Consider the following 10,594-nt stretch of genomic DNA (forward strand, 5'->3'; position numbering starts at 1 on the left):
CCATTGCTAGCATAGTTTAACATATGTTAGTACGTTTAGTACGTTGCTAGAATATCTTAGTATACTACTGCTTGACATCCATTACCTCTTGTTGTTTTATCACATTGATGATGTTTTTATAATTGTTAAAATGCTGCTAACATGATGATCATCATTTACCATGCTACTAACATAACCTTCAACATTTTCTTGATTGTAGGAGTAGCATTTTATTTATCATGTGTTTCTAGCATGTTGCTAACTCGTCTATTTATTGCTAAAATGTTACAGCACATTGGATGCAAACTCTCAGTCCAGTCCACTATATTTTAACACGAAGCAAGCATATTTCAGTCTACTGCTACCTTACTTTAACATGGCATTTAAACGTGCCTTAATTAGTCCATTGCTAGCATATTTTAGCATGAACATAGCACATTTTAATTCAGTGCTAAAACATTTTCACATGAAGCAAAATTGAGCATGTTGCTTGACATCTATTACCACTTTGCTAGCATGTTTCAACAAATTGATTATATTTTTTCAGTTAACATGTTAAGCTTCTTTATGTTGTTTTTCATGTTGCTAGCATAATCTAATATAATTTAAGATGTTTATAATTTTTACATAAGAATTGTGTTATGTTTAGTCTGTTGCTAGAATATTTTTGCATGCTACTGCTTGACATCCACTACCATTTGTTGTTTTATCACATTGATGATGTTTTTATCGTTGTTAACATGTTGCTAACATGTTAAGCTTCTTTGTCATTCTTTATTATGCTACTAACATATTCTAACATTCAACATGTTCTCGAGAGTTATAGTAGAATTTTATTTATAATGTGTTTCTAGCATGTTGCTAACTAGTCTACATATTGCTAAAATGTTAGTTTGTTGCTTATAGAAGTTAACACTTAACAAGTTGCAGCACATTGGAAGCATACTCTAACATGATGCTAACATGGTTCATCCACTATTATATTTTAAAATGAAGTAAGCCTATTTAAGTTCACTGCTAGCTTACTTTATCATGGTAGTAACATGTCCATTGCTAGCATATTGCTAAAATATTTTCACATGAAGCATACTTGCTTGACACCCACTATCACTTTGCAAGCATGTTTTAAGAGATTACTGACATTTCTTTCAATGTTAACATGTTAAACTTTTTTTGTTCTTTATCATGTTGCTACCATGTTCAAATTTAATTTAAGATGTTTGTAATTGTTACATTAGCATTTTGTTATCAGCACATTGGAAGCATACTCTAACATGATGCTAACATGGTTCAGTCCACTATTATATTTTAACATGAAGTGTAACAGGTTAGAAAAATTCTTCTACTTGCTTTTTTTTATTTACAGTACATGGCCCTTAAATTCTAAATGACTCCCATCTCTGTTCATTGGCTGGTGGCATGTTATAAACTAGTTCCGGACAGGTCATTATTATTCATGCCTGCCAAGAGAGTGTTCGTGGTGAGTGTGTGCTCTTGTAAAATATATTTTTGTTAATCTTTTAGTTTTTATTATTCACAATGTGTCTTTTCTTTATGATTACAACTTCAGAATTGCTAATATGCACCCATCATTGCAGGATGACATGTTAAATTAATGGAACTGATCTCTGTGTTTTAATGTGTTTACCAGAATAAAGTGATCTGTCCAAGGCATGATTTGGTGTTAGATCTGATATTTACTGTAGACAACGCAAAGGACTAAGCCGTTATTAACTGTTAAACAGGCCTATTTCGGTTCACTTCTTTCTTTATCATGGTACTAACATGCCTTAATTGGTCCATTGCTACCATATTGGTCCATTGCTAGCTAAACTATTTTCACATGAAGCATACAGTACTTACTTGAAATCCACTACCAGCTAGCATGTTTTAATAGATTGATAACAAATTTTTCAATGTGAACATGTTGCTAATTGCATTAAGCTTTTTTGTTCGTTATCATGTTCTAATATGAATTAAGATGTTTATTGTAATTATCGCGTTTTGTTGTCAAGTTGTGTGTCTAGCATGTTTTAGCATGTTGTTATACATATTGTTACCATGTTGGCATTTTGTTTGGGAGTTAACATCTAACATGAAGCTAGCATGTTGTATTCTTTGCTAGCATACTCTAACACAGGGGTCTCAAACTCAATTTACCTGGGGGCCGCAGGAGGCAAAGTCTGGGTGAGGCTGGGCCGCATAAGGGATTTCACAAAAAAAAGTCCTCAAATGTCATTATTAACAGTTTTAATTATTTCTTCTGAACATGAAGTGTCCTGAACATTAATAGAACATTGAGTGAAGATTATGAACAGTTCTTCTGAACATGGCATCTTTTGCCTACTTCTTGCTGCCAGAGACTTGACAGCGCTTCTTCTCACAAATCTGAACCACATTTGGCTTTAGAGCGGAAGCAGTTGAGACCCTCAGTATGGCTTGTAGATGATCATCATTAAGTCTAGACCTGTACTTTGACCTATTGAAGTCCTAGGGAAAAAAGTGGGGGAACTCACTCAAAACTTCCATTCCCTCACCTAAAAAAAAAGGCGTATATATGTATAAATAAAACACCCCCACCCCACTCCAGTCACATCAGTCTGTACCAGTCTGTATCTACCTATAATATCAATATATATAAGATGCAGGGCAGGCACGTGCACACATAGGGCTCAACCTGTGCAGAGCACATGCCCTTTTTAGTCTTGCATAGAAAGTGCCCTTCCAAAATGATCAAAAGTGCCCCCACGACGCGACACACCCTCGGTCCCGCCCTTCAGTAGGCGCGCGATAACACCGCTCTTGAATACGCGCGCGATAACACAGCTGATCAAAACGCACGCGACAACGCGCATTGAGTGACAAGCGCGCTGTGTACGGATAGAATCAGCGGAGCGGGGAGCGATCTCTCTCCCCGCTCCGCTGATTCTGTCAGAGTACAGCGGTCGGCGCGGGCCACAAAATATTGCACTGAGGGCCGCAAATGGCCCGCGGGCCGCGAGTTTGAGACCCCTGCTCTAACATGTCTATGCCATAGCCTATCGAATGCTATACTGTAGCTTATTTTAACATGAAGCTAACTCATTGTAACAAGTTGCTTGACATCAAATACCATTTTGCTAAAGATTAGCCTTTGTTTTCATTCGAAATTAAATTGTTAGCATGTTTAAACACAGACATGTAGTGTTTCAACATCTTAAACTAACATATTGCTGTTTATCATATTGTGCTTCTAGCATGTTTAGCACATAGCTAATGTACTGTAGATTGCTGTTGCCTGAACTTATAAACTCAGAATATGTCAATTCTACAGGAAAGATGTCAATACGCAAGGCTTGATATTACATCAAATTACATCAAACACAGTCCACATTGTTTGATTACAAACTCCAACAATGAGTCCAAACAGTACATTTAATTTTTCTAATGTGGAAAAATGCATCTCAGCTACTTCTTTAGCATCAACAATGTCAACACCTGTCTGATACTAAACTGTCAACAAAACCATTCACAAAAGTATAATCAAAATCACCCCTTATGCACACAGAGTACACTTAATAATGTACTGTACAGTACGTGGATTCAGACACCACTTAAAATGCGTGCCTTTTCAAATAGTACCTGTATAAGGGTTATATGGGGATTCATGGAGTGAGTATTTCAATAGAGATGAATGAAACCGAGAGAAGAGACTGTTATGACACTGTTGACGATAAGCATCTCTATTAACCAGATAAAGAGGGCTGAGGAGTTCGGGCAGCTCTCTGACAGTAATGACCTGTGATTTACTGCTTTGATTTAGCCCTGCTAACATAGAGTAATTCATATTACGGTCTGGAACAGAGATATAAGTGAAAACAGAGGAGCACAGTGGCTCTAGCAGATGAACCGATTAATTCTGGCTCTGCAAAGACACGAGCTTCATTACAGAGTGCATCGCTGAAGGCTTACAGGAGATGTAGATGGTGCTGAGGGAAAACTGCAAATGAATGCTAAGTATATGCAAAAATCTGTTGTTTTGTTTGACTGATGTTTGATGACTGATTGGCCCAAAATAGGCTAAGGGTGCTGTGAAATTATTTCTCATATCATGGCGCCCTCTGCTGGACATTTATAATCACAAGAGATTTAGCAGCATTTCACAGATTTATGCCACAGAAAATGTCAGTAAACTTGATAAAGATATGGGTACATTTTGCAGTTACACCATATACTGTGGTTCAGAGCTTCCAAAACCTGTGACTTATCCTGCAGGAAGAAAAAATAAAGTGTACTTTTACTTCCCCTTGAGTACATTTTTAATGCTGTATTGGTACTTTAACTGAAGTAGAAAAATCAGTTCTTAGATTCTTGCCCAATAAAAAAGGACATAGAATTTGAATCGCATCATACTGAACAACCTCAAGACATCGCTACTTTTTACATGCACTAAACCTTTTGGAAGAATTAAAAATGTCCAGAGAGATTTCCAAAATCTTTACACGCAATGACCCAGAGACTGTAAACTGCATGTCACTGATAAAAAATAAAATAAAAAATGAAGGATGTCGACTGTATCATGACTGAAACCACCAAACAGCCTTAAACAATCAATAAATGGAACAAATGAAGAATGGAAGGAAGGGCTGAATAAAGAAAGGGCCAAACCAGGAATGGAGGTAAGGACCGAACGAAGAAAGTAATGACTAAACTAATGAAGGATGGAAGGACCAAATGAATGAAGGAAAGATTCAAGGGGGGACTGAACAAAGAAGGAATGAAAAAAAGAAACGAATGAACGAATGACTGACTGAACAAAGGACCTACTAAAGGAAGGAACAAAAGAATGAGTGAGTGAGTGAGTGAGTGAATGAATGAATGAAGGGAGGACAGAAGGAAGGAACAAATGAAAGAAGGAAAAAGCAAACAAATGAATGAAAGGAGGAAGGACAGAATGAACAAACAAAGCAAGAAAGACCGCAGGAAGAATGGAATATATGAAGATCACTAAATGCACTACAGAATGTTACGTTTACCAATCCCTGCACAAACTGCATGTAAATGCATCAACTTTTCAGTGTTATATACTCATGAGAACTTTTAAAATGCTCATACTTTTAGTAAAACTTGCACTACATTTTTGGGCAACTATACTATCACAATAAATGACTTTCATAAAACATTAAACATGCAATTGCAAATTTTAAGATCTGTTTTTTGTAATTACTACGGACACTTTTTCTTAAAATATTATATCACAAAAAAAGAAACCTGCAATCCTCTTTATAAGCTCAAGAGGGCAGAGTAGCATCACCAGTGATAGTCTCTAGCTGTTCCTCGTATAACTAAAATAATCAGGGATCTTAATGTCTCAATTCTAATGCTCTTACCGCAGCCTGATTTACATTATCTAAAGTCTACCAATAAAGCACAGTACAAAAATAGCATTGTCACGCTTAAATTCATGCTGTACATACTCTTTCTCATCTGAATTAACTTGCTTGCTGAAATTGCATTGCAGAAATGAACATACTGTAGTTTGACCGAGAAAAGTACATAAAAATTCCATAAGGTAAACTCATTTAGCGGTTGTACTTTGAATGACCCACTGTAGCAGAGCTGTAATGGGAGTTCAGGGTTCAGAAGCTAATGAAACTGCTGATGTGAGGAGAGCGTGCATGTGTGTGTGTATGTGTGTGTGTGTGTGTGTGTGTGTGTGTGTGTGTGTGTTTGCCAGTGCTGATTAGTCTGAAATGCCACTGCACATACTGTACTTCCTGTAGTGTATGTTTAGCTGACCTGAACACAGCACATATATGCACACATTATACCGAGCAACACAAAAAGAAAAACAACTTTCATTCCAGCAGACGGATCATCTGGGAAACGATAAAAGAGTTGTTTCCTTGTGCTACTGTTCTGTGTGGCCTCTATAAATCTTACCCCAAAACAATCTTTTATCTTAGAAATGTTATAGGAGATCCTGATATTGTCCACAGCACTGATAACATCTGCCAATCGCCAAAAATCATTTCTACAATATAAACCAAGTGTTTTTCTTCTGAATTTGTCATTTGTTCCACACCAGCTTCATAATTGCACGTTTCAGACTCAATTATAGATATATCTACACACTTATGGACTCAGAAAGTTCATACTAAATTTATATTTTATAAAGTAGATGCACATGGGTCAAAGAAAAGGGTACTGGGTATAAAGAAAAGCATTCCTCATGTGTTCTGATTCATTATTTTTCATTAGCAAATCTTATAACATTAATGACAACCATACATTTCACTGCGCTTCATAGGAGACTCTAAACTGTAACTACAGCATCATTTACTGTAGCAGTATTTTAGATCATTTAATGTCAAATTGCGGCCCTAAAATTCTAATAGTCGTTTTAAATTCTTATACTTTGCAACTATCTTTTCCTTCAAACCACTAATTATTACTTATTTGTTAGTGAGCAGCTATCTATTTAGAAAGAATTTAATTTAGTTAAGATGAAACCACCAAAATGACTTTATATAAGCCATATACACAGTAAGAACATTCTACATTATATAAATATATTATTGTGTATGAGTGTGTGCGGATACAATGCTCTACAGCAGACCTAGATAAAAAAAATAGGCAAAAATATGAAGGTCTCTTACCTTTTTTAAGTGAATTTGAGGGATGATCAATAAAGGGGAGGTATCATGGAGAGACAGAGACAAAAATTACAAAAAGTTAGAAACAAATTTAGCATACTGTGCAATGCCATAACAATAAAAGTCAATGTTTTCTTAAAATGTTTAATATGCTTTCAAATAACTAAAAGTACAAATCTAAAAGTACAAAGAACAGTGAGTCTGAATGGATTCAGTCCATTTTTACAGTAAAAGTTTCAATAAATGTCTACTGATTATGAGTCTTTACTGACATGTTCATTAAAAAAAAAAACCTCATAACAGCCAATCACTTCTGAATCAGACCACATTTTTTTGGAGTGCAGCCAATAGAAAGACTTTTTTTTTTTTTTTCAAAATTATGCCAATTTGTCTTTATATTGCATCACATTAATTTAAAGTAGTATATTGCACAATGTCATATAAAATGACAGTATAGTGTACAATTCATCAGCATCTTTGCTTAGGAAATGAGATGGAATAAAATATCAGTCCAAAACAGGAATATGGAGCCGACAGCACATAATCATTCTGAGTCTCAGTGCTGCAGGTGGAAATGCAAAGGACGTTCAGAAAAAAAAAATAAAAAAAAATCAATTTAAAAAATAAAGATGGTGCACTGGTGTTCACTAAGGGGGTGAACAGTGACTTCCAGTTGAAGAAAAAAAAAACTATTGTAATAATATTTAATCTTGAAAAAGGTTTAAATAATCTCTTTATAAATCAGCTTTTTAAAATAGAGATGCTAAGAGATGGTGTCAATTTTACTGGAAATGCAATGGATAAAAACACAATAAAGAAATACAATGCTCTATTATCTGCATTATAAAACTCATTAACTGCATTACAGGGATTCAAATGATCATCTTCACTTTCTGCATGGAATTTGAACAAAATTCATAGAAAGTATAATGTATAGTATAAAAATAATATAGTATTATATATTATAAATATATAAATATAATATGTAGTATAATAAAAAAATACATATTACACACACAAATATATTGTGTCAAAACAAACCTTATGATTAATTGTGATTAATATTTGCCCAGCACTAATAATATTATATAATATTATACAAATTATTTAAATATAAATTAAAATTTTATTTTATTTTATTTTATTTTATTTTATTTTATTTTATTTTATTTTATTTTATTTTATTTTATTTTATTTTATTTTATTTTATTTTATTTTATTTTATTTTATTTTATTATTCCTCCGGGTGCTTTCCCCAACAGTCCAGTCCAAAGATATGCTGTTTAAGTGAATTGGATGAACTAATTTGGCCGTAGTGTATGAGTGTGTGTGTGTGTGAATGAGTGTGTATGGGTGTTTCCTAATACTGGGTTGCGGCTGGAAGGGCATTCGCTGCATAAAATATATCCTGGAAAAGTTGTCGCTGTGGCAACCTCGGAAATGTAAACTAAGGCAAAGGAAAATTAATGAATGAATTATATTATATTATATTATATTATATTATATTATATTATATTATATTATATTATATAAATGATCTAATTAATCCAGAAGATATTGTTAAACTTGTTGTTTTAGCAAAAGTAAGAGGAAAGAGTAAGTAAGAGGAAAGTAAAAGGAAGAGTTTAACTGAATCTACATTGAAACCACAGGAAGTCCCTTCGGCAGAATCTTCTCCTCTCATCACATGAACAAGCATATCTGTGATATCCCACAATGCCTGAAGCCTGATAGTCCCATGACCTCATGATATAACAAAACTTTAGCACTACTGCGACCTTTCCGCCAGAAAGACCATCAAAAGAAGGACAAGCTGAGCCACACAAACACTTCAATGAGTTTCACTGCTATGCTACATTTGCTTAAATTAGCAGTACGGACACTGGTTTCATTGGGTTGAGAGGCCAAAACAAAGGGAACTGCAGAATCAGTGAGCAGGATAAATTTGGACTGAATCTCCTCTTAGGGCAAACTGACTGCTGGAGTCTCAACTGCTGGAAATCACGCAAAGACTTCTACAACAGACACTTCATAGATGAAAACACACAGATTGCCTGTGTTAAAACTTCCTGTAAGCTGCAGGTAAGAATGTGTTTGCTAAAAACACAGATAGATCACTGTCAAGAGAATGTGGAGCAAGATTGAGCGGCATTAACTGTGATAAATGTTGCATCTTTGACCACAAGAGGGAGCTAAATATTAATGTCAGGGGGTCTGACCTGCAGAATGTCATTGTACTGTACACAGACACATACACACACTATCTAAATCTATTTAAAAAAAAAAACATGCAGGGTTCCATACAATGTACACTGAAAAAAAAAAATTATGTCTACAAAACTGTAGACATAACTGTAAATAAACTGTAAATTTGTTTATCGTTAAATTTACACAAGCAAATTAATATAAGTAATGTTCAACTTAATTTCTGTTTAAATCCAGTCTAAATAAATTGTTTACAACCACTTAACTTTAAAAAAAATTGTAAATCCAAGAAATCATCTTTAAATAACTTTTTAGTATATTCAGTTTGTGCTAACACAAATTAAGTTAACAAATGTAAGAGGATTAAACATAAATAAATTAATTTGTCCCCAAAAACAAGAAATGTGCATGTGGTTTAAGATAACTTTACATAATCAGTTTAAACTACAAGCAAAAAATATATATATATAATATCATGTACTGTATATTTTTTATTGGACTATTTCTAAAATATGATTAATAAGTGCAGATCAGTCTTGTTGCACTATTGTTTGTGTTGTTGTACAATTTTAATTGCACTATTTCCAACAAATGTGGAAATTATGGAGCACCCGAAACACTAATCAAAGTGTACAGTATATATTTTATGAAATTAAAGTGTATAAATGTATATATAAATATAAATACATACATATATAAGTATATGAAAATATATATAAATAAGGATATAAACTGAAACATAAAATATATACTATATACTTTGTTTATATATATATATATTTCTGTTTGTCTTGAATGCAGCTCTTTACAACTGGGCAGTTTTTAAAACAACTTGAGATGCATTCTGGGATGTTTTGAACTGTGTTGTCACGAGTTTAAGTATTCAACAAAAATTGTGAAGTAAAGAAAATTACTGAGGATGTAGAAATGTAGAAACACAACATAAAAACTAAAAATATTTGAAAAGAGTAAACATAAGAAGCAACAAAAATGTGCACAAGCAAATCAGACAAAAACACAATTAAAATAAAAAAATAAAAAAATAAATACATAAAATATGGAAGAACAGTCAAATGAGTAAATAAATAAATTGAGGACTTTAATGATATTGAACAAGCTTAAACGAAACAACAAAATGAGAAGCAAAACTGTTTTAAAAGAACAGACAAAATCTCGAACAACAAATTGAACACTAGAAAAAGAAACGTCAAAGAAATCAAACAGTTTGTATGGGTTTTTATATGAAGAGCAAAAGAAAAAGCAAAAAAAAGGATCATAAAACAACAATAACTGTATTAAAAGAGACAGAGGATTAAAGAATAGGACAAATGTAAGAACCAAAAATGGAAACAAATGAAATATAAAAATTTGTGTGAAACAACAAACAAAAGCTTAAACATAGTAACAAACGTGATACTTGGAAAACTTTAAAAATAATCAATGTGGGAAAAGAACAAAAAAATTAAGCTTTAAAAAAGGTTCATCTTTGTAAAAATAGCAAATAAAAGTTTAGACAAAAGGGGAAAAGGAGAGAATCTGAGCCAAAACCACAACTGACAAAAATGCACAAGAAAGCAAGCCCAAAAGAAAAACTGCATGAAAAAATGAAGTAATTTGTAAAACACTCTGGATAAAAGCGTCTGCTAAATGAAGAAATGTAAATGCAGAAAGAAAGGATGAAGGAAAGAGGGCAAGGACTACAGAAGATGACTAGAGAATCTTCTACAGAAGCTGGGACAAGCAGAGCTTATGTAATTTGCAGGTCAGCCTTGTGC

At 33.5% G+C, this 10,594-nt stretch overlaps 1 protein-coding gene across 19 annotated transcripts in view; it reads right to left on the reverse strand.

Annotated features, from left to right (window-relative positions):
• Positions 1-10,594, reverse strand: part of ppfia2 (PTPRF interacting protein alpha 2) — a 340,251-nt gene that overhangs the window by 197,096 nt on the left and 132,561 nt on the right. The gene's annotated exons all lie outside the window — the stretch shown is intronic.

This window comes from Danio rerio, chromosome 4 (assembly GCF_052040795.2).
Source record: "Danio rerio strain M-AB ecotype USA chromosome 4, GRCz13ab, whole genome shotgun sequence".
NCBI classification, from domain to species: Eukaryota; Metazoa; Chordata; class Actinopteri; order Cypriniformes; family Danionidae; genus Danio; species Danio rerio.